This window comes from Hemicordylus capensis, chromosome 3 (assembly GCF_027244095.1).
Source record: "Hemicordylus capensis ecotype Gifberg chromosome 3, rHemCap1.1.pri, whole genome shotgun sequence".
In the NCBI taxonomy this organism is placed as follows: domain Eukaryota; kingdom Metazoa; phylum Chordata; class Lepidosauria; order Squamata; family Cordylidae; genus Hemicordylus; species Hemicordylus capensis.
Genome location: NC_069659.1, coordinates 222,805,644 through 222,832,035, shown reverse-complemented (window position 1 = coordinate 222,832,035; position 26,392 = coordinate 222,805,644). Strand labels below are relative to the sequence as shown.

At 43.8% G+C, this 26,392-nt stretch overlaps 1 long non-coding RNA gene across 1 annotated transcript in view; it reads left to right on the top strand.

The window, feature by feature from the left end:
- The window catches only part of LOC128351810 (uncharacterized), a 74,508-nt gene extending 49,431 nt beyond the window's left edge, over window positions 1–25,077 (top strand). Inside the window, exons 5-6 of the long non-coding RNA XR_008320054.1 lie at window positions 9,112–22,068; window positions 24,852–25,077. This is a non-coding gene — a long non-coding RNA (uncharacterized LOC128351810). The remainder of the gene's footprint in view (window positions 1–9,111; window positions 22,069–24,851) is intronic.
- Window positions 25,078–26,392: the final 1,315 nt, after the last annotated feature.

Sequence of the window (26,392 nt, the reverse complement as noted above, 5' to 3'; positions counted from 1 at the left end):
CTGGGTGGTCTGGGCACCAAAATTACCTAGGTGCACTCCTGGTGCTAGGCAACATGCAGGACTAGAGAATGGCAGCTGTAGCCTTTGAGCCGTGCTAAGGGGCTGTGCAGAGTATTCAGCTCTGCCCAAAGCTTCACACAAGACTTGATAAACCGTTAGGGAGTTGCACTTGGAGTCAATGGGAGCGGCCATTGTCTGCTGGGCCTTGCACTGAAGAACACTGGTGTACACTGTTCTGGGGTTCAGCATCTAGGGTTAGCTGAATGCCGGAACAGGACTCCTGTCTTGATCAAAATACTTTTCAAAATGAGCTTTGATTTTACAAAAAATCCAGAAATCCCCTGTGAACATTTGCCCACCAAAAATCTTGCTCAGAATGGAAGGGTCCAGTAGCAGCTGATGTGGGTGCTTCTGGGCTGGGTGGGGGGGGGCAGTGAGAGGCACCTTTAAGTATAAATTAGTAGGTGCATACCTCCACTCTGGACACATCTGCAAGCTTCTCCGAGCAGCAGCACGCTGCAGAGCACTCCCTGAGGTGGGAGATAGGCTCCATGGAAACCAGGTGAGTGGCAGAACTAATCCCCACCACATGGAGTGCTCTGCAGCATGCTGCTGCTTGGAGAAGCTTGCAGGTGTGGCCGGAGTGGAGGCAGACACCTACTAATTTAAACTTAAAGGTGCCTCTCACTGCACCCCCTGGAGGCACCCCTGGGTGACCCTCCCAGAGGCACCTGCACCAGCCACTTACTGGAAGGGCCACATTTTGAGGAACACAGCACTGTTTCTGACCCTCACACACTCCATTCAACCTTAGCCCAGTATTGCTAAATCTGGTGTGTGTGAAGCATAATTTAAAACTGCTGGGCTGTTTTCATTTTGAAGTTGTGTGGGCTTGAGTTGTAGGTATTCTGGTCATAGTGTTGCTATGGTTAGCAACGTTTCCACAGGAGGTTTCGCAGATTTGTAAATTACTATTACTCAGTTATACCTACAACAAACTTTGATGTGAATTTGCAGAACCCTGCTCAGCAGAAATGTTAGGAATTCCTAGTGATGCTAAAAGACTCCTGAGCTAAGTTCAAGGTGAATTGAGAAGGCTCCGCTTGGGCAAAATATCTGTGGGATTTTCAAGAGAAAGTAAAGGATAAGATAAGATTAGCAAACGGCTTTTTAGTGAGATTTCACACATCTCCAGCTTTATTCTTTTTTTTATTTCTTCCCAAGGCCTGGTTGGTGAAATTTGCCTTTGGGATCCCTTCTTATATTTGGTTTTCAGTTCCCCTCCTTCTATTTTATTGTAGAACACTAAAGCCAAGAGAGGTGGAGGATTTTCAGCTAAGCTTTTCAGAAACATCTCTAATTGGCACCCTAGCTAGGAGTCCCAGCAGGGTGATGAGGGACTGAACAATCAGGTGCTGTGAATTGCCTTCTTATTGCTGGTGTTGGCCTCCTCTCCAGGTTAGAGTTAAAGTTTATGGGCAGAGCAGCATCTGCAAATTATGGGATACTTTTGCTCCTTCTTTCCTTTTCAGTGTGTTCTGAATAGTCTTATCTCAGAGATTGGAAGTCTACTTTGTTCAAGAGGTATATTTCCTTAACAACATGTAAAATGGAAGATATAAGATCAAGCAGGGTTTTCTCTCATCATTTAACACTGCCACACCTTCAGATATCTTAGGTCTGTCACTCTTACCTGCAGGGCTGTCCCTAGTGGGGTGCAGGGCTGGAGGTGAATCAGTATGTGCGAGGCCTCTTAAACATTTCATATCATTACAGAATCATACTGATTGATGACATACAGTGTAAATAGCGTGCGTGAGGGTTTTGGACATTTCCAACCAGCTTGGACATATAATGCATTTCTACAGAAATAAAAATAAAAAAGCACAACACATGCTTCACAGTTCTCAGACCTTCTGGGTTACAAATCAACTTGAGCATAGTGCATTCATGAATAAATAAATAAGTAAATATTATATATTGTTTGCTCCAGAAGTTTTTGTAATTTTCTGCCATGAAACAAACCACTTATAGGACCTTTTGGATGTTTTTGGGTTTTTAAAATCAACAATTTGTCCAATCCACTTCAATTTAAATATACATATTCCTCCCACCCTACCCTACATCTCTGCTCAATACCAAAGCCCTATGCCAATTAATTCCAGGACAAGTGATCGAAAGGCTTGGGCAAAAAGGGGGGTGTTTAACCCTTTTTTTAATGAAGGAAAAGGGCAGATTCTTTCATATGGGGGTGGAATGATGGTCTAAGTGGGGGCTTCAGTTCCAGACATTTTTGTAATTTTCTGCCATGAAACAAGCCACTTATAGGACCTTTTGGATGGAGTTTTTTACATTTTAAACATTGAAAACCAACCATTTGTCCAGTCCACTTCAATTTAAAGATACATATTCCTCCCACCCTGCCCTACATCTCTGCTCAATACCAAAGCCCTATGGCAAGCCAATCCCTAAATATTCAAGGTGGGGGGGGGGGAATAACCACAAAAAGGATATCACATCATACCTCCATTACTATGGCTGGGCTGGGCAGCGGGTCTGAAGATAGCTCTGGTGCTGGACACACTCTGCCTGCCTGCCAGCCTCCTCCCTCAGCTTCAGGCTTCAGTGAGGCCTGCTTGGAGGCCTCTCTGGAAGCCCCACCCACCCACCGAACAGCTGAGAGGCAGAGGGGAGAGAGGATGCTCTAGCAGCTTGCCTGGGAGCCTTTCAAGCTGCACACAGACACAAAAGATCGGCTGCGGGGAAAGATAAGTGATTGGGACTGGGGGAGAGAGGAGGGCAGGCTGCACTGGGGTGTGCCAAGAGCAGGGCCTGTGCCTGTGTGGGGCTCGGGGCAACTGCCCTGGGACAGCCCTGCTTACCTGAGAGGAATCTTACAAACCAACTACGAACTGTACTGGTTCCAAAATATGTGTCTGCAAAAACCTCTGAGAAATTAGGCTACTCTCATCAAACCCCTTTGAGCTTCTCCCAATATTCCTCAAATGTTTCATCTTAGGGACATTTGAAATTTGCGGTGGATTTTGTTGTAGGCATAATTTTCTGGACTGAGGTGAGAACGATACCTGTCTTTTCAAAGTGGTTGGCAACATGTGGACATTGGAGCTAGTTTCGCTCCCAGGTCAGGTGAATGATAACAGCATGAGGGCACATGGGCAGCATCCGTCTGGGGCAGCATCAGACAGATGCCTCAGCAGGTACCATCCATCTAGGTCACAATGGCCAATCTCTCTCTTTCACATAGGCAGCATAAGCATGAGGTCACAACAGCTAGTCTCTCTCCTTCAGCCACGTAGCATCAGCATGAGGTCACGATGGCCAGCCTCTCTCAGTCAGGCAGCATCATGATCAGCCTGGCGCCATAATGGCCAATCTCTCTCTCAGGCAAGCAACATCACCCTGAGGTCAAAATGGCCGGTCTCCTTCAGCAAGGTAGCATCACGTGGGCACCATGGGCAATCTCTCCCTCATTGAAAACAGGCAGGACCAGCATGTGGCACAACATCCCCTTGTACTGAGGTAGGCAGAATCAGGAGTGTGGAGGCACAGTCTCCTCTTCACTGAGGTAGGCATAGGAACAAATATGGGTAGTCTCTCTCTCCCTCTGGTCTTCAGTAGTACGTGGGCATAACAGACATTAGTGTCTCCCCCACTGAAATGGTTAGCAATCTGTGGGCAGAGAAATAGTGGGCAAGGAGATGAGGAGAGTTGTTAAGCAGGCACCTCAGCCATCATAGGGCTTCTGACTATATGTGCGGTATCGGGAGCCATTAATGTTTTATCCATTTTATGTTAAACGTATTTAATCTATTTTATGTATTTATTCTTGCTGTTTTTTTAATATGCTGGCCTTGGGCCGAAATAAACAAATAAACAGTAAACAATGAGTATACCAGGGTGAGATGCAGTGTTCCCTCTAAGGCACATGCATGTGCACGCGCTCACACACTTTTTAAATGTCCGCTCAGTTAATTTTAGATCCCGCTCAGCCTGAGCTATAATATCCATGGTTAGCAATTATTCATGGTTAGCAATTATTCATGGTTAGCTATACATTGTGTATAGAGTTAGCTGCAGAGGGAGGGGCCGGACAGAGCTAATGTAGATTATGTAATGTAAGAGAAAGCATTGAGAGTCCTGAACAGTGATCTTCATGTCCTTTTACCATTCTATAGTATTCATGAATAGTGTATTTTAGTACAGTTGGGATCCTGACTGAATTAATTTTTTTAATTTAATATTAGACTCATTTGCAGTCTGTCCTCTTTAAAAAACAAAACAAACAGAGCAGACTTACAATCTAACTGCCCAATCCTATGCTCAGAATCCAATACTTATTCCCAGATAAGTGTGTATATCAGCTAATAAAGTAAATGGCTGTACTGGTCTCCTCCAGGGCAGGGTAACTTGTGCTTTCTGCTGACTGGAAGGAAACATGGTTAGCCTCCAGTGCACAGACACACAAAATAACCACCAGAGTGTTAAAGATGCCTCTGTCAGAAGCCAGACATTATGAGAGATCAGTCTCTAACGATGGGGTGTGTGGGGAATAGAAGGAAAATAACACCAAAAATAGAGAGTCTGCTTCTCTTTCCACACGAGCCATCTCACATCAGAAGCAATTTGGAGGCCCCTGCCTGGCTTGGGACACAACTGAATCTTGCCTCATGGCAGGGATCTGGGTGTCACACTGCCTGATGCGTTTGCAGCTTCAGTTGGTAATTCCAGGCATCATTCTTCTTGCTCTCTCCTTCCCCCTCCCTCTCTTTCATCTTTGGCTTAAATACTACATGGGCTGGCACCCAAGCTTCATGGCAAACATCGCTGAAGCAATCCTAAAGCTAAAACTAAATTTGATTTGCTTTCTATTTAGTTTTCACTAATCCAATAACCAAAATGAAATGGACTTATTTCATTTTAGTTATTGGATTAACTAAAACTAAAAACATATTTCTAGCTGAAAATACAGAAAGATTAAAATATAGCATATTCATTGTTTTATTTAACCTGTATGAGACCATGGCAAATGCTTTACGGAATGCCATGAAGAATCTTTATCAGCAATAATCAATTTCTGGATCATTTTTAACCCCATAGCATAACAACAAAAAGATAAGGTTAGGCATGCAATTCCACCCTTTTATTTGGATTTCTGAAAAATGGCCAGTGCAAGTGTAGTAGGAAGTTTCCTTGTGGCCCAGTTTGGATGTAATGTGGAACTGCAGGTCCAATGGACCTGCGGTTTCACCCCCTCCCCTCCCCTCCCCCGCTCTCCCACCCACATTCAGACAACAGGGAGAGCTTCCTCTCTGCATTCAGCAAGGCGGGGGAGTTGGCTATGCGGGCTTCCTTCTTGACTGAAGGACAGCCCGCACTGCCAATCGGGCTGGAGTGAGGGAAGAGCTTCTTCCCCCAACTCCAGTTCTGTAGGGGTCCGGTTCTCTGGTTCTATGGCACCACAAAACTCTGGCATCACAAAAACTGAGTTAAGGGTGGCAAAACTCCACTCTGACCGAAGATTCAGAGTGGACAGTCAGAGTGGAGTTTGGTGAGGGAAACCGTGTATGGAAAACCCTTTTCATCCTTAACTCCATGTTGACTGAATTCAGATATGCAGCTTCGGAAATGGAGGTGAAGGGACCTCCAGTTTTCACATTTTGTCTGACTTCCATTTAAAAAAAATGGCCTTAGTGAGTTTTGCCATAGCTTCAAGGTCTGGTTTGAAATTCTGATGGAAATTTTTTTTCATTAGGGGAAAAAATCATCAATAATAATTAAGTTTTACAAAGTAGTGACTCTTCTGAACCACAAGATTTTAAACGTTGGATTTACTGGTTTGGCCTCCTTTATTTGGATGTGTGTATGTGTCTTTTTAATTTCACACCAAAGTTTGGAACTGTGGTTGCAGGGAAGCACAGTGCATGTTGAATCCAGGTCCAGGTCCAGGTCCAAGTCCTCCCTTGTTGAGGAAACATTCAAAGGTGTTGTGTCTCTGCTAGGGTGGCACAGCCACCCTAGTTCACTTGCATTTATATGTGCTAGTCTCTACCCTCCCTTTATTTAAAGCCATTTACCAAATTAGTGGTGCATGCATTAGATTTTACAACCTTCCTGTCTCCCAGCCAGAGTACAAGGCTTCTTGTCAAGTGTCTTTGGTGCTGATTCATTTTAAGTGGTTGATTTTAAATGTTGTATGCAATGAAGCTTTCTACTTCCCCTCCTGAGAAATCATTACTATAATGATCGCAGAGCTGGTAGTATTATCCTAAAGCTTTCCAATCTGCTGCCTTACTCTCTATCATTATACTTTGGCTATTGATCCTTTTTGTCTGGTTTCATTCCAGGATTGTTTTATATGAAATTTCCTGTGATGGAGTACCAACTGATTGCTTCTTTCTGGGTTCCTCATCAGCTTCTGCATTATGATCATTTGTCATTTTTATAGCATGTATTTAGCACGGCCCTATGTACATTTACTCTGAAGCAAGTACACTGACATTCAGTGAAACTTACTCCCATGTAAGTGAGCATAGGATTCCTGCCATAGTATTCTTAGTGCATTCAGATTTTATTATACAAATCTTGACTTTCTGTCATCCACTGTCTCATATGGCTTGACTTGCTTCCTTAAGTGAGTCATATGAAGCAATTTTTTCTGTCATCACTTTTTGGCCTATGATAGCTTATGTCACTGCAACAAATTGGTTAATATTTATGGTGCCACAGGACAGGTTTGTTACATTTTAAGGCTATTCACATGACTGGGGGTGGGGATGGTGGACAGGCAGGAAGGCTGTGCTGAACTTATCTTCCCCCCAGATGATCTCCTTGCCCTCCCCACAGCCTCTTGGCCGTGTGTCTTGGCCGCACATGTGAGTGGCTCTCCTGGGAGCTGTGTGGCTTTCTGAAGCCTGGGATAATGTGTTCTAGCCTCCAGGAATCCCACAATGCACCACATGATGAGCACAATGTATTAGGGGATTGCCCTGTCAGACACAGACTTTGTGTCTGCTTGGACTGCAAGCAGACCGCTGATTCCAGGTTAAAGAGGCAGGTCAGGCTCCGTGACAGCACCAGGATCCACCTCGATCCTGGTGCTGCACATGAACAGCCTAATCCAGGCAGGGCTGCCCTACACTGGATTAGGCTCCTCTTGAGAACAGTCTTTCATACTTTCATGCCATAATCCATTCATCTTTGCCAACATTTACCACCACATAGTGGAAACTTTTTAGATAGCCTGATCATAATTACTGATTCTCTAGTAACGTTCAGATTAGATTACGGCTGCATTGCGTGTGGAGCCGCCTTTGTGATTGTTCAGAAACTGCAGTTACTTGACTAGAGGTGCTATACTGCTAAATGGCATTGGAGAGGAGAGCTGGTCTTGTGGTAGCAAGCAAGACTTGTCCCCTTAGCTAAGCAGGGTCCACCCTGGTTGCTTATGAATGGGAGACTAGAAGTGTGAGCACTGGAAGATATTCCCCTCAGGGGATGGAGCCACTGTGGGACGAGCAGAAGGTTCCAAGTTCCCTCTCTGGCCTCTCCAAGATAGGGCTGAGAGAGATTCCTGCCTGCAGCCTTGGAGAAGCCGCTGCCAGTCTGTGAAGACAATACTGAGCTAGATAGACCAATGGTCTGACTCAGTATATGGCAATGTCCTATGTTCCTATGACCCTGGGATCATCTCTTGCCAGTAATGAAACAGCTCAATTTGTGCCTATTCCATTTCTTTAAAGGTAAGTGCTGGTACAGACCTTTAAAGTATTGCATGGCTTGGGAGATAGGTACTTTAGTCACCCTGGATACTGTGGTCATCATTAGAGGCTCCCCTACCTTCTAAGGTGAGGTGGGTGGCAGAGGCCTGGAGAGAAGACTCTTTCAATTGAGGCATCCACCTATGGAATGCTTTCCCCTGGAAAGCTCACCTGATGCCTACTCTGAGGTCATTGCAGTGCCAAGCACAGACTTTTGTTTCCCCAGGCCTTTTAAATAACAATTGATGGTTTCATCTGCTTTGCTATTATCTGTTCATCTTTGTTGCTTTTTCTGGATGTATTCTATTGTGGCTTCGTTCTTATGTCATTTTTCGTTGTTTTATATTTTTGATCGTTAAATCTTGTGAGCCACTCTGAGCACTTGTGTGTTGAAGGCTGGGATACAAATTGAATCAATCAATCAATATACCTGTGACGTTCTTTTTGTAAACCAAAACCACAGATCTGTTGTTGCAGATAAGAGTCTTGAAGAGGCAGAAGGTTTCTGAATGTTATTGTTGGATCTAAAGCGAGAAACAAGTAGTGGCTAAATTGCACTAGCTCTTATTTAGTGAACTCAATGGCAGAAGCAATGTGGAACAATCTAGATTAATTTTTACTGTCGGCTGTTCTCAGGCAACTGTGCCGGGGACACAAACTGTGAAGCAATGCTTGATAATGCAGGGCACCAGAGGCTTCCATCTCTCTCAGCAACACTTGCCTGCCCACCCTATGGGTTGTGCCGCAACTATGGGGTGTGCCCCTAAGGTCCCACAACCATCTGTCCATGCCAACCCGGACAGCGGCATGCTCCCTCCCATTCTTACATCTCATATACCCCCTGCTAAATGAGCACAGAGGCACCTTTTAAAAGTGGTGTTTCTCTTTATTGAGCAGGGAAGCACAACTGGCCTTATCCATCCCCAGCACAGCATCCCTCCAGTGACTGTTGCTGGTGTCTCCCTTATGGGTTTTTTAAAAAGATGTTTCTTATGTTTCTTTCAAAGTTTGTGAGCTCTTTAGAGACAGAGAACCATTTTATGTATGTGTATGTATGTATGTATTCATTCATCCATTCATTTATATCTATGTGAACCGCTTAGGAAACTTTTCTTGAAAAGCGGTATATAAATATTTTTCATATTCATATTTGTATTCGTATGCAGGTATAGTCCATGGGGGAAGTGAGAGTCTTGTGGCGATGAGGCCCGCCCCTTGGGGGAGAAGGGCAAATACTTTGTGGCATGACTGCACCTTTAGGCAAGTAATGCCAAAGGATTTATTTCAGCTAACTCTTAATGCTATTTTCCTTCTCCAAACCCCCTCCCTGCAGCCTCACCAGTCAGAGAAGATCCTAGCCAACCACAACCTGCAGAGGAAGTATGTGCAAGACCTAACATGCCAGTGGACCAGCCAGATCCAGCCCCACCCAGGCCACTGAGCAACATGGAGCACGTGGCCCAGTTATGCAACAGGAGGCATGTGGACCATCTCCAGCTTGCAAAGGACCTCTTCACACAGCATGCTGAGAGCTCACAGGCCACCTGCTCGCTGCTGTGTGAAATGAACCAAAGAGAGTGAAAGGTGCAATGAAGACAGGCAGGTCTTGCAAAAGGTCACAGGTCAGAAAGTGTGGGCCTATGAACAGGTGTCCGAGCACCCAGTGCAGGTCTATGAAGAAGTCTCAGATTGCACTGTGAGGGAATTGGTGGGTGCTATGCAGCGGTCTGATACAGCAGCTGAGAGAAGGATTGAGTGCTACACTGCCTACCTAGAATGCATGACTGATTCAATATCTAGAATTGCCAACCAGACACCACACTTTCCCCCTCAACAACAGCCGCTCTAACAACCTCAGCTGCTGATGCCAGGGCCCTACTTGCCTGCAACTCCAGGCCATTCCAGCCTCTCAAGCTGTGCATGGGCAGGAGCACCCACAGGCCCAGATGCCCCTTGCCCCAGTGCAAGGGACCTTGCGGGTTCTGCAGGGTGGGCTTTTGCCATCCATGCCAGAGACACCCATAAGACCTCCTCCTGTGGGTCCACATGCAGAGCCATCAGGAATCAGCCCCATGGGCACATCTGGGCAGCAAGCCAGCAAATCTGTCCATGCAGAGCCCATGGCCCCTGCGCAAGCCGCTCAGCAGCAGATAACCCAGGGTCCTGGGCAAATGAGAAATGGGACCTCTAGTGCAGCCCCACAGCAGAGGAAGACACATTACCCACCCTTCTCCAACCCTCTACTTTCTATGTACTGAATGGATGGCATTGGGGGTATATGGTGCACGGAAAGCTTGCTTTTACTGAACCAGGAGGTGTGCTGATCCATGGATCTTTAGTTTCAGAAACCTGAGGTTGCAGAGGGAGGAAAGTAGAGTTATTTGGCAACTGTGGAAAGAATGGCAAGTGGGCTTCCCCAGGCGCACCAGCACAATACTACCCAGATCCAGTCAAATGCAAAGGTTTTAAAGAATAAGTCCCATCGCCTTGATGAATGCCCCCCCCAAACCCCCCACATGTGGATGTGCCCCTTTGCAGACCTGCCTATCAAAGAATTAGCAGCTGTGCTGCTGCAAGGGCCATTTAACTTGGTCCAACAGGAATGTCAGGAAATGTCAGATTTCCCACACATCCTGACACAAGCATTACAGGGGGCTATGTTTGATCTCTTGAAAATTTCTCTTGGGTTGGATGCAACAGGTTTTAGGCTACACAGGTCTACTGTATCCCCTGTTGAAGGCAGCAGGCACTTTAAAGGTCTCCATGGGGGAGAGAGAAAAGCAGTAGCTTTTATGCACGCCACTATATAATTAAGCAACTTGGGATCCTGCTCCATAGAAATGAAAAGAGTAAAATTATTGATTCCTTTGCAGTGTATGAGGCTACTCTCAAGAAAATCATGTTGAAGGCAGGGGAACAAAGCTGCCACACCCCATACCCTGCTATTCCAATTCTTGTGTGTGTGTGGAGGGGCATTTCTGTCTGCCCTATAAGGACATTCCCAATGAAAGCTTGGTTCCTCTTCTCCATTCTTCTGTACAGTTCCCCCCAACACCTTTTTAATAGAAACCTTGCACAACTAAGCCAAATACATGTGCAAGGAGTAAAAAAAAGTTTGGATAACCAGAAAATAAAATGTATTAATTTATTATTATTATTATTTCTTGTTTAAACAGACAGGTGTTATTGACTGGTTTGTTTTATACAGACATCGAGTCCTTCCCAAGGACCTGGGATGGCTGAATTTTATTATCAATGTTGCTGCTGTTATTACAGACATCGTCGCAGAATATAGGCTGCTCCCAGTAAAGTTGCTTTTTGTAATTGGCTGATGGTGATTTCTATGGCTCCTATGGTGTTGGGGTGCTCTTCAAGTTATTTTGGAATTGCACCTAGGGCGCCAACTACCACTGGGATTATTTTGGTCTTTTTCTGCCACAGCCTTTCAATTTCAATTTGTAGATCTTTATATTTTTTTTCCTATTTCTTTTTCTTCTATTCTGCTATCCCCTGGTTTTGCTATGTCGATTATTTTAACTTGTTTTTCTTTCTTCTCAACTACAGTTATATCTGGTTTATTGTGTGGCAGATGTTTGTCTGTTTTTAGTTGGAAGTCCCATAATATTTTTGCATCTTCATTTTCTAGAACTTTTTCAATTTTATGATCCCACCAGTTTTTGGCTACAGGTAGCTTGTATTTTTTTGCAGATGTTCCAGTGTATCATCCCTGCTACCTTGTCATGCCTTTGTTTGTAGTCAGTCTGTGGGATCTTTTTACAACAGTTGATTAGGTGGTCCACTGTTTCATCTGCTTCTTTACAAAGGTGGCACTTGCTGTTTGTTGTGGATTTTTTTGACTTTTGCTCTTATTGCATTTGTTCTTAGTGCCTGTTCTTGCGCAGCCAGTATTAAACCCTCTGTTTCTTTCTTCAAGTTGCCATTCTTAAGCCATTGCCAGGTCTTGGTGATGTCTGATTTTCCATGTGCAGGGGCTTATTTCTCCATCTTTCTGCTCGGTTCTTGACTTGTTCTTTCCTATAGGCCTGCTTTGTTTCATTGGTGTTGAATAGTTTCTCGTTCTTGACCATTTGAAGTGCATCTTCTTCACTGTCCTTGATATATTCTTCAAGGCCTCTTTTCTCCTCCTCTACTGTTTGATGGACTTGCAGCATTCCTCTTCCACCTGAGCTGCGAGGGAGGTAGAGCCTATCTACATCACTGCGGGGGTGCAGAGCATGATTGATGGTCATGATTTTCCTGGTCTTACAATCTAGCGTCTCTAGCTCTGCCTGGGTCCAGTCTATTATTCCTGTAGTGTATCAGATAACAGGTATAGCCCAGGTGTTTATGGCTTGTATGGTGTTCCCGCCATTGAGTTTGGACTTGAGGATTTTTCTAACTCTCCTGATGTATTCACTTCCAATTTTTCTTTTAACTTCAGTGTGTGCAATGTTATCAGCCTGGAGAATGCCCAAGTATTTGTAATGTTCTTTCTCTTCCAGGTTCTTGATGTTGCTTTCATTGGGCAGTTCTATTCCTTCTGTTTTTCTTATTTTTCCTCTGTTCATTATTAATGCAGCACACTTGTCTAGTCCAAACTCCATTGCTATATCGCTACTGAATATACGGACAGTGTTTAGCAGTGATTCCATTTCTGACTGGGACTTTCCATACAACTTCAGATCGTCCATGTAAAGCAGATGGTTGATTTTACTGGATGTTTTAGATGTTTGGTATCCGAGGCCTGTTTTGTTTAGTATTTGTGAAAGTGGGGTCATGGCAATTACAAACAACAGAGGGTATAGTGAGTCCCCTTGGAAAATGCCTCTTCTAATGCTAACCTGTCGAAGTCTCTCACCATTGATTGTTAACTGTGTACTCCACATGCTCATTGCTTTTTAAATAAATATCTGAATGTTTTTGCTGACACCAGTTGTTTCTAAACATTTTAGTATCCATGTGTGAGGCAATGAATCGAAGGCTTTCTTGTAGTCAATCCATGCAACACTTAGATTGGTTTTTCTTCTCTTGCAGTTTTCTAAAATCATTTTGTCAATCAGCAGCTGGTCTTTTGTGCCTCCGGTGTTCGGGCAATTTCCTTTCTGTTCAAGTGGAAGCTGTTTGTTAGTTAATAAGTGTTGCATCACTTCATCTGCTATTATTCCAGTTAATAATTTGAACATGGTTGGCAGGCAGGTGATCGGTCTATAATTACTTGGAACTGCACCTTTTGCTGGTTCTTTCATTATGAGATGAGTTTTCCCAGTTGTTAGCCATTGTTCAACATCACCGCCTTGCAAAATGTGATTGAACTGTTTTGATTTTTGTTTATGAAGGCTTGTTAGGTGTTTAAGCCAAAAGCCATGCAGTTCATCGTCGCCTGGCGTAGTCCAATTTTTAATTTTCTTTGCTCTTTCACTTATTAATTCTGGTGTTATTATTAGATCTTGCATTTGTTGGTTACATTTTTTGACCTCTTTCATCCAGCCTGCTTTTTTATTATAATCCATTGGATTGTCCCATAATTTCCCCCAGAATTGCACTGTTTCTGCTTTATTTGGTGTTTCTACGTTTCTTGCAGTTTCTCCTTCTATACTTTGGTAGAAACGTCTCTGATTCGACTGGAATTGGAGATTCTGCCTGTGTTGTGTAATTCTGGCTTCATATCTGCTAATCTTCTTTGACAAATAACTGCTGTTATTTGCTGCTTTATTATTTCCAGGTCTTCTCTAATTCTCCTTGAATCTAGGTGGTATTTTTGGATCAGATACTGTTTGGTGTTTTCATTCTTCAGCTTCTTGTCTTTCATATCTTTCAATTTACTAGCATCTGATCTAAGCCTGGAGATTTTATTTTCTAATCTAATCTTCCATTTAGGTGATGTACTGCTTTCTTTTTTGACAGGTCCACTGATCTTATATCTGAGCTCTTGTGTTGTTATTGTTGCTGCACTGTACATTAGTTGGTTTGTTTCTTGAAAATTATAGGTTGTTATTTCTGCAAGTGCAGCATTGACATCTTTTAATGCCTGAGCATCATCATCATCAGCAGCAGCAGCATCATCATCATTATTATTACACACAGATGTGCTTCACATGACACCTGAGGGGGTTCTTCAGAGAGAGCGGGTTTAGCCTGCCCTCCCTGTAGATGAGCAGCCGCTCATAGCTGGGCAGCCAGATCAGCCACCCACATGACTACCGGATCACCCACCCACACGACTGCCAGCTCTGTCACGGAGCCAGCAGGGGCTGCGGGAATTGGGTCGCATGCCCCCCAGATGTTCCAGGATGCCCCGCACAAGTGCGTGGGGCATCCTGGAGAGACCCCTGAGCCAGCCTCCTTGCCAGGGGTCTACTCATGTGTCGCCGCACATCACGGCAGCACACCAGCAATGAAATCAGGTTAATGAAGTGCTTGCTCCATTAACCTCATTTAAGGGGAGGTTTAGGCAGGCTAGCCCCCTTGGGAGCACCAGGCTCGCCTGCGATCCTGGTGGTCCCCACAACCACTAGAATGCAGGCCACGCTCCCTTAACCCGCTTTCTAGTGATCATGGGAATAGTTTCACAGTCCACCAGATGTTATTGAATGGATTTGGTACTTTAATTATCAGACCCTTTCCAAGGGTCTAGGATAACTAAAGAAAAATTAAAGATATTGTTTTAGTATTAATGCTCTCCGAAGTAGTGTGGCCTTCTGTAGTTGATGTGTTGTAATTTTATTGATGCCCAAGGTGTTGAGATGGTGTTCAAGTTCTTTTGGTACTGCACCAAGGGCACCAACAACTATTGGCACCACTATTGTTTTCTTTTTCCAGAGCCGCTCAATTTCAATCTGAAGGTCCTTGTATTTAGTTATTTTCTCCAATTGTTTTTCATTGACTCGTCTATCCCCTGGGATTGCAATATCAATGATCAGAACCCAGTTCTTCTGAATGACTGTCAGATCAGGCATATTGTGTGCTAAATGCCTATCAGTTTGTATTCACAAATCCCAAAGGATTTTTGCCTCTTCATTTTCTGTGACCTTCTCAATTGGATAATTCCACCAATTTTTACTTGCTGGCAATTTGTAATTCTTGCAAATGTTCCAGTAGATCATTGCAGCAACTTTGTTGGGTCTTTCCTTATAATCAGTCTCCATGATTTTCTTACAACAACATACAAGGTGCTCACCCATCTCATCCACTTCCTTGCATAACTGACACTTACTGTCTTTCTGGGTCTTATCAATTTTTGCTTTTATAACATTTGTTCGTAGTGATTGTTCCTGGGCTGCAAAAATGAGTCCTTCTGTGTCTTTCTTCAATATCCCCTTCTTTAACCACTGCCATGTTGTGCTATTGCTGACTTTCAATTGTATGTCATTAAAGAACTGACCATGCAATGGTTTGTTGTGCCATTTTTCTCGATTCATTCATCTGCTGGTTTATGTATTCATCCTTTGATTGCTTTATTTTCAACAGTCCTGTCTTACTCACTTCCTGTAGCATTTCTTCTTGGCTTTCATTGATGTATTCTGCCAATGCTCATTTTTCTTTTTCAACAGACTGTCTGACTTGCAACATTCTATATCTGCCCTTATTTCTTGGCAGGTACAGCCTATCAACATCACTTCTTCAGTGCAGGGCATGATTGAAGGTCATTATTTTCCTGGTTTTCCAATCCAGCGCAGCCAATTTTGTTTGTATCCAATCAACAATATCTGCTGTATATCGGATTACAGGAATTGCCCATGTGTTGATTGCTTTGATATTGTTACCATCATTGAGTTTAGATTTCAGTGTTTTTCTTATTCGCCTGATATATTCCTTGCTAACTTTGGTCTTCACTTCAGCGTGCTTGATCTTGTCACTTTGGGGAATGCCCAAATACTTATAACTTTCCTCAGGTGACAGAATCTTTATGTTGTTTCTGTTTGGCATCTCAATTCCTTCACTAGTTGTCATTTTTTCTCAATGTATTACCAATATAAAATTTGTTCAGTCCAAACTCGATTGCGAAGTCAAGGCTACAAATTCTAACCAAATTGAGTAATGACTCAATTATGGATAGTGACTTTCCATACAGCTTTATTGCACCCCCAAACCCCAATGAAGACAGGACATGCTTGGTTGGAGTAAATTAGGGCCACTTTATTCATCTATAGTGAAGAGGACTTGCAACGAGGTACCTAACTCACCAGAGTGCGGGTACGCCTCCCATGTGGAGGTGCCTCTTAGTGAGGGCCATCTCACACCAGGGCGAAGGGCCGGGTACTGATTCTGTCAGGTGCCATGTCCTGACCTGACGCCCCTCCTGTCCCACTCCTCGGGCCATCTGGCACCACTGCCCCACCCCCAAAACAGGCCAAAACCATTGCCACTGGCTGCATCAGATTAGACCTGCAGCTCAGCCTACAGCAGGAATTTGGAGCGCCAGAATGAAACATCATTGAAATCTTTTAAAAACTCAACTGACATCCTGGCATCTTCCCTAACATCTTGTGTCACTCTAACCCGGTGATGGGGGGCTTTAACCCCTTTGGTGGCATCACACAGCCTCCTGAGGAAGGCACGTCTGGGTGCTATAACCCTACACACAAAGTTCATGTGCCCCACGATGGATTGCAGCTCCCACATAACCATCTTGGCTTCCAGCAGGCGGCCCAGCCACAGCTCCAATGCTAGGACCCTGTCCGCTGGCAGCCGGCAGCATTGTGCCTCAGTATCTATCTCAGTTCCGAGGAACTCTAGCCTTGAGGTTGGTCTCTCTGTTTTTTCTGCTGCGAGTGAGACACCTAGCTCCTGCGCCAGACCATGGAAAGTGGAACTGTTTCATGGAACAGCAGTGAGAACATATCAATGTCCTCGTTCCTCCAAATTTTCTCTTTTGTGGACAGCAAGTGATCACCAAGAGGCAAAGACACGTTCCCGCAGGCGTAGTGTTCAATCTTATCGCCTGTTGCTGCCAAAGCCTTGCTTTCACCCAGCTGACCCTGGTCCATGCCCCCTGCCTTTTTGCTCCCCCACTTCAGCTCCCAGGGCATAAGCTGCAGCTATACTGCTGGTGCAGCCTTCTTGTCAGTTTCCCCTACTACCTCCACAGGTGGCAATGGCATCCCTGCCCAGTTGGGTGCAGAGTAACCTGATCCCACTGGCCAAGCTGGCATCCCCCCACCCAGACATTGGTCCAATGCCCAGCCCACAGGGGATAGCCCCAACCTCAATCAGACTCACAGAAGGATTCTATGTCAGCGTCCAGTGTGTTTGGGCCAGGAGCCTCCACTGGCCTGGCAGATTACGCTGTCCCAGCCTCCTCCGCGGCATCTTTTTCCAGCACCTCCAACCTTGCCTCGATTGGCTGCAAGAGTTGCAGCTTTTTGTTAGCTTGGTTGCCCACCTTTTTGCCCTTTTTCTCCTATCCCTAGCCAGGAGTTCTCTTTTTTTCCAGCTCTTTGCTTCCCCTTCTTATGATACTTCCTTACAGCTGCAAAATCTTGACCTTCCCTGATACAGTTAAAGTCCTGGAGGATACAACTTATTTTAGTCACAGTGACATGGTTATTTTTGTTGTGTTCCCTTTTCCCCTCCATAATACACATCCATTTTGTTTACTTCATGTTACTGAGCACAGAACTTCAAATGTACTAATGTGACTCTCCAGTCACTGCCTGCAGCTCCCATCACTCTCGTTTCCTACACTGTATTTTTGTTTCTCTCTTCCCCAATTGAAGTCATTGACAAATTTGATCGCAGTTCAGCATACACAAAAGAAACGCATGGCAAAGAAACAAGCTCTTACAGACTGTAATTTCTTTATGGGAACTGAAACAGGCATCAGCATAAAAGAAAGTCCGAACTGGGATTTTAGGGAGGTGCTGGCAGGCATATAAGTAACTGCTTGAAGAATGAGGCAGAGGAAAATGGAAACTTTCTCAAGGAAAATGGAGCTGGCTTTTTGTCGCAATAAATCACATTCAGCTCAGTAGCAGGATAGCAGTGAGACTGATAAGGGTATACTTTCAGCAGATTTGAATGTGATCCAACCCACTTTTCATACCATTGTTTAAATAAATGAATATGTTTTAGTGGGGTGTGAGTGTCACTTTTGAACACATGAAGCTGCTCTATACCAAGTCAGACCTTTGGTCTGTCTAGCTCAGTATCATCTACACTGACTGAAAGCAGTGTATAGGGCTTTCAGTCTGGGGTCTTTCCCAGTCCTACCTTGAGATATCAGGGACTGAACCCCGGACATTCTGTATACAAAGCCACAGCCAAGTTCCAATTTTAACTGAAGCCAGCAAGTTGTAGTCAGTGAGGGTTTGAGGTAAAAGGACACATTGATTTTGAGGGTACTTTGGGCTTGGTGAGTGTGAAGGAATGAGGCCTGAACCTCCTCTTTTTGTATATAAGATTTCTGTATTGCAATTGCTTTGCTTACTCCCCATGTTAAAAAAGCTGTGCAGGGGTCAAAGGTTCACAGCTCCTGTTCTACAGTTTGGTTTTGGAGGGAGAAGAATTGCACTGGTTTAATTTTGGAGGGGAAAGAGAGGTTGAATTGATTGGGCATATTTTAAAATAATGGAGGGAACTTGAGTTGTTTTGATTGGGTTATTTGGAAAAGAATGGGGTGGGTGGGAAGAGAATATAAGGAGGCTGCGTTCAGCAGAGTTTTAATGCAAGTTGGAGAGCTGAAGAGAGTTCCAGTAAAGGAATTGAAGGAGTGCAAGTTGCTGTCATAGTCAGACAGAACCAGATCTGGTGCTGGAAAGAGAGCTGCAACATCACTGGGAGAGTCATGACTCTCTGGAGGACTGAATCACTCCCAAAGCAGCTGAAGGAACAGTCTGGGATGGAACCCCCAGAACTGGGAAGGGAGAGCAGAACCTGAGGCTGAGCAAGGGACAAGCCAGGCTTGCTGCAGATGCTGACTGGGGGTGACTGCAAGAGGATTCTTGGTAAGGACTCTGAGTTAGGGCCCAGGATTAGTGCAGGATAGATTGGATAAGTTTTTCTCAAATTTTATTTATTCCTTGTGCTCATACAGTTTTTGTTTTGTACAAAAATTTCCAGAAATATTGTTTTGAACGGAACTATTTTAAAGAAAAGTTTTCTTGTTTTGAAGTTGAAAATGTATTGCTTCTGTCGGTTTCCCCACCCCATGCTTAGAGGCCTTTCCACCCTACCTATCTTTGAATGAGACAGAGGTTTGGAAGGCTGTTTTAGTAGACACAGCCAGAAAAAATACAAAAGTCTACTTGATGGCAGTGGTGAAGCTTAAGATTACAGGGCTGGCTGAGACGGCCATGACACATGGTGCCAGCATGGTGAGATCCGTGGCAGTGAGTTACTATAAAAAGAAATTAAAAAGAAAATATTAGAGATGGGTTTTCCTTCTAAAAATAATCTCCAACTCATATTATGGGTTCTCTCCTTTCCCACTACAGTAATGTGAGCCGCCCCAGAGACCTAGGAGAAGCCTGTGCTGCAGCTTCTCCCAGTGTTGCCCCATTTCCAGGAGAGGCAATACTGACATGGGAGAAAATTACATAGGTTCTCCACATCTGGCCCAGGGCTTCTCATATTCCTTCAAGAGATTAGAAAGGAGCCACACTGCAGCTGATTATATACCACAGCAAAACATGGCCAGGGAGTCTTGGTGGTAACTTCTTTTTATGATACTGTTAAGTCCTTATGCTTCCTTCATTGTCTCAATAATGCCTCTATACTGATGTTTTCATAAGATTAAAATGAGTTAAATTACATGCATGAAGGGCAGATGATTCATCATCTAAACATTCTTTAAACAGTGGTCTGACTTAATTGAAACTGAAAAACATCATACTGGCATGTTTGGAAAAACTAGAGATATTTATTGCAGAATGGAAGGTGTAACCAGATGTCGTTACTGACATTACAAATCTATATTGGTTTCATATCACTTTAGTTTTCATAGCTTCCTCTAAGGAATTCTGGGAACTTTGGCTTGGCGAGGGTGCAAATAATGCTCTATTAGATATCCTTGTGCTTTCCCCACAGTACTACAATTTCTAGTTTCCCTGGAATGAGGGAATGACCAATAAACCAATCCAAGTCTTTAGTGTGAATATGCGCAATGTATTTGCAAGTGGTTTTCATTGCAGTCAAATCCACCATGAGACATTTCCTGAAAAAAATCACAGGCAATGTGATCACTTTCCACTGCCCTGTTGGACAAAAGCCTTATGAAATCAAAAGCTTGTTTGAACAGTGGGTGTCTGTGATGTTTTGATTTCTTTCTCTTCTTCTATTCACAAATAGCTAATTCCTTCTCAAGGAGTTTATCAGCTGCTGCCCTGTTGGGTTATTGTCACAAGCTCCTAATAGCTGCCTCTGTTGTTTTGATCGTAGTAAAGAGTCGGTGATTAAAAACAAAGACGTTTCCTAGCAAAATGGGCCACACAAAGCATGCTTCTGGCAAAATATGAGGAGCTGAAACAGGAGGGGAATCAATACAGCTCTCAGAAAGCTAATTTTGCTTCATCCTTGTTCTGAGGACTCCTTGGCCCTGTTTCCCACAGTGGCAGGGTTAAGGGCCACAAGATGTCAGTGTCGTACTGAACATTGAGAAAGGGCAAGCGGCTCGGCTCGAGCCCCCTGAGTTATAGAGTCGGTAATACAGCACTGACTCTGAATTCAAAGTAACTCAGCAGCAACGATGTGATTATTATAAAGCTCTGGCTGTGGAATATTTGACAGCACTGGAAAACAAAAATGCAGTTGGGCTGTATGGACCATGTAGCCAGGGGAGAGGACATAGCACAGTGATAAAGTGCATAGATAGCACACAAAAGGTCTCTAGTTCAAAGCCTGGCATTGCCGGATAAGGGAATCCGAGTAAAAGGACTGGCCTCTGGACTCTAATTCAAGTAACAGGACTGGACTCTGCCTTAAGGAGCTGCCACCAGACAGAACATATTTCTGAGCTAGGTGGACATTTCAATGGCATGTCTCGGTGATATTCTGCGCATCATACCAAACTATGTCATAGAATTCTAGACTGTTATCATTTCAGACTGGGGTGGTCATCTGTTGGAAGGTTCTCCTAAATTCATTGAATTTAGAAATACTAGCATTTAGGGAGCAGGCTATGCTAAACGTTCTCACAATGTACTAGTTCACTACATACGGGAGAGGGTTTGTTTGTTTTTAAATGTGGAGAAACATTCCAAATTATTACTTCACCCTTACAAATCCTCCCTTTCAGTCTGCGTTTCACAATTCTTCCATCTCAGTCCATCACCTTACTCTGTAATGGCTCTTAGTATAAGGGAGCTCCCTATATTCTAGCAAACAACACATCTGTCTGTTAAACACATCATACCATAGACTGCTCTCATGTCCCCATGCTTGCTGTTGATGTTCCAGCCAAAGTAGATACAGAGAGGGAGCACAAATGTAACATGGATTTTGAAACCAAAGACAAGTAAGGGAAACAATAGAGGAAAGTTACAGCAATTTCCTGCCATTTCCCACCTCAAAGTCTGCCTGCTGATAAATATGAGTCAACTGCTTTATAAAAGAGTGTGTTAAAGGGCTGATAATTAGTTGTATCTACAATTGGGGACCCATGAAAATTTTTCAGAAGAGAGAGTTGTTTTATAGCTGCTTCCCTCATAAACGCAGAGTAATCCATACCTGCCAACACGTCCCTATTTTCTCATTCCCCTGAATGGGAAAATAGGTACATGTTGACAGGTAGGGTAATCTTATGCATATTTAACTAAGAGTTTATTCAGAAACAACTCCATTTTCTGCTTCTCCTTTCCCTCCCTTTTTCTTTCTGACTCTACCCTCCACACTCTCTACAGGATCCCCTCTGGGACAAACTTCTCAACAACAAAGCATAAAAGATTACTAGATAGAATACAACAAGGGTATGATGAAATTAGGCTGGAGAGTAAACTGTGCAGAGTTGTCTGGGTACGAGGAGGTTAAATCTTATACATAAGCCTGGTTCAGACATAATATAGAACCAAGGGTCCAATGGACCCACAGTTCCACTCCCCCCTGCCCAGTTTGCATACCTGTACAAATTAAGACATAAGCGCTGGCCTCAGGTAACTGGCTGCCGGGCTTCCTCCTTTGATTGATGGACAGCCACAGCAGCCTATCACAACTCAGAGAGGGAGGAGCTTCCTCCTTTCAACTCTGGTCCTGGGGGAGGCTGCTTCGTTTACTGAATCCAGACATAATAGAGGCAGCCACAAATCGGAGGCCCAAGCAGCTAATCTTACTACAAACTGAGGGTTCAAATTGGAGTTTGGTGAGTAAACCCACAGGTTGAGTTAGGGTCCAAACTGAGGTTTGCCACATTTGGACATTCAGATCTGGGGACCTCTGGCTGCTCTGCCTCCAGTTCCCCATTACATCTGAACCCGGAATAAGTGTGACTGGCAGACACAAGCCCTGGAGCTGTGTCTAGGAAACCCCCTCATGGAGAAAGGCAGTTAGAGTAGTTGGAATCTTTGGAGAGTGTCAGTTGGAACTAGAGGTTCACAGAGATCAGGTGTCTGTGAGACAGCCCAGTGAGAAGTCTCAGAGTTGAAAAAACCAAGGCAGGTTCTGAGTAAAAATAAGTAAAGTGAATCAATTATATAAGCTTGGAAAGGAAAATGTTATAATGCCAAGAATTATGAAAGTGTGGATTGTTCCTAAAGTGTAAAGTGTATAAAGTAACTATAATCAGAATCCTGTAACTGAGAAGGCAAGCAAACCTAATTTATAAGTATTATTTATTGATTAATTTGATTTGATTTGTATACCGCCCTTCCAAAATGGCTCAGGGCGGTTTACAATTAAAACAAACCACTAAAACAGTAAAGAGCGAAAACAAATTTAAAAACAATATAACAATTAACAATTTAAACACATTTTAAAAAAACAATTAAACAATTACAGTGATTGAAAACCCTGAAATCGGGTTTTGACTTTTAAAATAAACCAGAAATTAAACCCCCTACAATTTAGGAAGCTGAGAAAGCTTGGGTGAAAAGAAGGGTTTTCAGGTGTTTTTTGAAAATCGCCAGAGATGGGGAGGATCACATCCCAGGAGGGAGCACATTCCACAATCTTGGGGCAGCGACCGAGAAGGCCCATCTCTGTGTCGCCACCAAACGAGTTGGCGGTAACTGGAGACAGAACTCCTCAGATGACCTCAATGGGTGGTGGAGCTCTTAACGAAGAAGACGCTCTCTTAGGTACCCAGGGCCTAAGTCGTTTAGGGCTTTGTAAGTTATAACTAGCCGTTGGTATTTTGTCTGGAAACCTATTGGCAGCCAGTGTAACTCCATCAGTAAAGGAGTAACATGGTCTCTCCGAGATGACTCAGAGACCAACCCGGCTGCCGCGTTCTGAACCAACTGAAGTTTCCGGACTACGTACAAAGGCAGCCCCATGTAGAGTGCATTACAAAAGTCAAGTCTGGAGGTTACCAACAAATGTACCACAGTTTTGAGGTCACTTATCTCAAGAAACGGGCGCAGCTGGCATATCAGCTGGAGTTGATAGAAAGCACCCCGGGCCACCGCCTCAACCTGAGAAACCAGGGAGAGATGTGAATCCAGAAGTACTCCCAGACTGCGAACCTGTTCCTTTTGGGGAAGTGTGACCCCATCTAGAACAGGCAGATCAAAATTGTCTCTAGAGTTCTGACCCCGCACAATAAGTACCTCCGTCTTATCTGGATTCAGCTTCAGTTTATTCTCCCTCATCCAGCCCATTACTGCTTCCAGGCAGGCATTTAGGGAGGATATGCCATCACCTGAAGAAGTTGACATGGAGAAGTAGATCTGGGTGTCATCAGCATACTGGTAACACCCAGCTCCAAATCCCCTGATGATCTCTCCCAGCAGTTTCATGTAGATGTTAAAAAGCAATGGAGAAAGTACGGAGCCTTGAGGGACACCATACTTAAGCTCAGATTTTGAAGAGCAACAGTCTCCAATCGACACCATCTGGAATCTATCCAAGAGTTAGGTAGGAGTGGACCTACCTCTGAGAGGTAGGAGCAGAACCACTGTAAAACAGTGCCTCCCATCCCCAACACCTTCAGATGTTCCAGAAGGATACTATGGTCAATAGTATCGAAAGCCGCTGAGAGATCCAAAAGGACCAACAGAGTCACACTTCCTCTATCAATTCCCAATTGGAGATCATCCATCAAGCCGACCAAGGCAGTCTGCACCCCACAGCCCACCCGAAAACCAGTTTTAAATGGGTCTAGATGAGTAGAGAACCAAGTAGTCTTCAAAAGTTATTAATAAACTTTATTTTTATTCAACTGTAAAGAAAGAGTGAATGAGTTTGTCCATATCTCCATGCTGACAATACTACATTTCCAGCACAGAATACCCATTTGTATGCAGATCCTGTTTATACAGATACTTTGATATTGTGGCAGTGGAGAAAGGTAACACTGGAAATAAGAGAAAAAGCATTACATAACTAGCAAGAGCTCTTGCTATTAAAAAAAACAACCACCCTCTCACGGCTGGGGGAAAAATAGGCTCCAGGGAAGTGTGCCTATCAAGGCCAATTCCCCTTTGCAGGCCTTTAAGGAGGACTGAGGGCACACACACCCACTTGCAGTTTAAAAGGCCGAATGGGGGGTGGGGTTAGGCTCAGAAGGTGGCTGCTACATGGAATCCAATTCCCTCACCCCTTTAGGAAGGCTGTTTGCTTCTCTTCAGCCTCAGCGGGCTAAGGGCTTGAACACTGCTATTCAGCAGTCTGAGGAAAGCATATATGAACTGCTCTCTAGAGAAGTGCGGAACCGATTTGAACCAGTCCATTGCAAACCAAGCTAGTTTGAGTGGTTTGATTGTGAACCATGTCAAACTGGTTTGAGTTGGTTCTTTGACCCGACCAGCCCAGCCGATGGGTTCAACCAAACTGGTTCGGGGACCCACAGTGCAGTCAGAATTTGGTTCAAATTCAGACCAAACTGCGGGAAACGGTCTATGCACAGCCCTACTGCTCTCATTCACTTCCAGTCTGAGGAGAAGACATGCATCAATTCAGATTACCTCCCCCATTATTTTTCTGCAGGGCTAAGGTGGGTTATCTGTGGCTGCGAAACCTTCTTATTCTTCTGCCCCATCTTGGATCCACATGCAGAATATCCATTTTACCAAGAAAGGGATTGATGAGAAATGGCAGAGATTAAAAGAAAAATAATTATTTAAAGTACACTTTGATCACTGATTGTATTGTATTCATTTTCTGTTACTTATATCCTTATTGTCTGTAGAAAAACTGAGAAAATAAATGTCTGGTAACTAATGGCCTATGTGTAGCCCTTTCCCCACTTTCTCCCTCCATCCTCAGTTGGTCAACTTTTTTGATCAGTTGTCAAAAAAGCAAAGAGAAAGTCCAGCCCCTCCGGCCTGCCATTTTAAAAAAGCTGTATACCATCAATGAATATATAGCTCTTCCACTAGGCCCTCCTGATTGCTCTACCTAGAACTTTCACTGCATGTTTTACATTAACGTAAGTAGATTTCATGATCCCATATACCCCTGTTTAGACATCACAAACATCTTTCTCAGATTTTGAAGGGGGAAATGTACAGGTGAAACTCGGAAAATTAGAATATCGTGCAAAAGTCCATTAATTTCAGTAATGCAAATTAAAAGGTGAAACTGATATATGAGACAGACGCATTACATGCAAAGCGAGATAAGCCAAGCCTTAATTTGTTATAATTGTGATGATCATGGCGTACAGCTCATGAAAACCCCAAATCCACAATCTCAGAAAATCAGAATATTACATGGAACCAAGAAGACAAGGATTGAAGAATAGAACAGTATCGGACCTCTGAAAAGTATACAGTGTACTGTGCTTGATTGGCCAGCAAACTCGCCTGACCTGACCCCATAGAGAATCTATGGGGCATTGCCAAGAGAAGGATGAGAGTCATAAGACCAAACAATGCAGAATTGCTGAAGGCCGCTAATGAAGCATCCTGGTCTTCCATAATACCTCATCAGTGCCACAGGCTGATAGCATCCATGCCACGCCGCATTGAGGCAGTAATTGCTGCAAAAGGGGCCCAAACCAAGTACTGAATACATATGCATGCTTATACTTTTCAGAGGTCCGATATGTATGCAAGGAGGGTGTGGGGAGAAAGCAGGCCGTACCATTTCTAACCATATGTACCGTTTAAAACTTGAGTTGGAATGAAGTATTCACCAGTTTAATGCAATCAGTTCTTTAGGTGGGTCATGCGATATTTAAAAACAAATTCAAAATTATTCTTGTTTTGCAAATGACCCTTTTTACATGGCATATCAAGCTGAAATTCTAGATGGAAACTCAGCCATATTCAGCAGGGAGGAAAAACCCATCCTTTTTGTTTTTTCTGTCATTATTATTGTGATGGAAACAATAGTCTAGCAGATGTTTTCACCTAATATAGTAAATGATCACTCCATATCAGTAATTCAAGGGTACTCTCTCTTTCGCTTTTATTCACATGGACGCTGAATTAAAGTCGGATGTGGATGATGGATTTAAAAAAATATACTGAATTAATCAGCTTTGTGCTTTTTTTAAAAATGCATTTGCCTTTAGAATAATAGAA